The sequence below is a fragment of the Meleagris gallopavo genome, chromosome Z (assembly GCF_000146605.3).
Source record: "Meleagris gallopavo isolate NT-WF06-2002-E0010 breed Aviagen turkey brand Nicholas breeding stock chromosome Z, Turkey_5.1, whole genome shotgun sequence".
Classification (NCBI taxonomy): domain Eukaryota; kingdom Metazoa; phylum Chordata; class Aves; order Galliformes; family Phasianidae; genus Meleagris; species Meleagris gallopavo.
In genome coordinates, this window is record NC_015041.2 from 33053351 (window position 1) to 33055440 (window position 2090).

The following is a 2090-nucleotide window of genomic DNA, read 5'->3' on the forward strand; positions in this document are numbered from 1 at the left end:
TGAGAGAAGCTGTAGGATGCCATGCAGCCTCCCTCAGCCTCCTCTGCTCTGGACTGAACAAAACAAGAGCCATCCATGACTCTTCATATGTTTGGGCCTCCAGACCCTTCATCATTTTTGTTACCTCCTTTGGATGGTCTCCAAATTTTTGTATCCTTTACATATTATGGTGCCCAAAATTAAAACAGTGGTTGAGGTGGAGCTGCACAGAACAGAGCAGAGCAGGACTGTTCCTTCCCTTACCCACTGACAGCACTGGCCTGACGCATCCCAGAATACAACTGGCCCTTTTGGCTGCCAGAGCACACTGTTCAATCACATTAAACATTCTGTAAAACAGAACCCATATTTCCCTTTCTGCAGTGCTCTAGCATCTCATTTCCCTGTCTGTACATTTATCCAAAGCTAATCTGTGCTAAGTACAGAATCCAGAACTTGGTGCTGTTGAACACTGTATGGTTTGTGATTGCCCAGCACTTTACTTTTTCAAGATCAATCTGCAAGTCTTCTCTACCCTCAAGGGAATCAACGGCTCCTCACAGTTTAGTTTTCACTTGCAAACTTACCCAGTAGAAATTTGAGTCCTGCATCAAAGTAATTTATAAAAATGTTGAAGAGAACTGGATATAAAATGAAGACCTGTGGAGTCTCATTAGTGATTGGCAGCTTGATATAACCCCACTTGCTAAAACTCTTTGAGCCTGACCTATCAGCCAATGCACTGTTTGTCTAACTGTATGTTGGACATTTTGTCTAGAAGTATATTATGAGGAACAATAACAAAAGCTTTTCTGAAATCAAAACTAGATTACAACAATTGTTATTCCGTGGTCTCTTAGGTGTGTAACATTGTTATAAAAGTGTTAAACATGTCTTTCCTTGTAAATGTGTTGGATGTGACCAATTGAATTTCAGGCAATTTCAATAATTCACAGAATAATTTCTTCATATTTCGAGGAAGTTAAGTGAGATTGACAGGTTTGTATTACCAAGATCTTCCTTACTGCCCTTTTTGAAAAGTGAAATAACATTTGTCAGCCTCCAGTTAACAAGAATTTCTCCAAATCCCCAAGTCATTGAAAAATGGTTAAGAGATGTCCTGTGATGATATTGGCCTGCTCTTTGAGTACCTTGAAATGAATCTCAACAGGTATCATGGACTTGTATGCATCTAGCTGGAGAAGTAAATTCCACAAAAGTTGAGTTTGCTTGGGAGTTTGTAATTATCATATCACAACCTTCCAGCTCAGGGCTTCAGGAATCCCAGATACCATCACTGATGTTAAAAACATCAAACATCTGTTTTTGAAATGCTCGTATACCAGAAGTGATCATCCCATACAAGTAACAGAATAATGTTATATCTCTGCACCTTTTATTGATGCTAACATATTTTAAAAAGCCCATTTTGTTGTCTCTCACAGTACTGGTCATCTTCAACTCTAACTGAGCTTTGACTGAACAAATTTCTCTCTACAGTAGAGAGTCCTTCCACACAGCTTGACCTTGCTTACGTTTCTTAGAAGTCAGTGTCTGACTTTTGAAACATTTTACAAAATATTTTGTGAAGCATCCTTGGAAATGAGACCAATACATAAAGAATTTTTGAAAGATTCATGTGGAAAAAGATTGTTTGTTAATTTGTTGTTTTTTCTTTTTGTCTAACTTTTTTTTTTTTTTTTACGAAAAGATTTAGTGTTATGACATGAAAACTTGTTTTATTTGTGATGAATGTTAGTTGCTTATTTCATACAAGGATGACTTTCCCATTTTTTCCCCGTTTTTTAGTACCTATGCTTTAAATAACATTAGTTTCTCCCCAGAAACATAAATTTTATGATGCAATCTATGTATTTCAAGAAATTAATATGATTAATTTTGATTCCTGAACACTGTACATAAGTGGTTACAGACCTCTTCCACTTTCTTTTGTCTCAAGACTTCCACTTAATTTGCAAGAAAGAAATCAAAGATATACAGCCAAATGAAATATGTATTGTTAGGCAATAGTAGGCAACAGAAATTTTGTTGTTTTAGAATTGTTGTAATACATAGAGTAGTTGAATCACATCACTGGGAAAAAGAAAAAT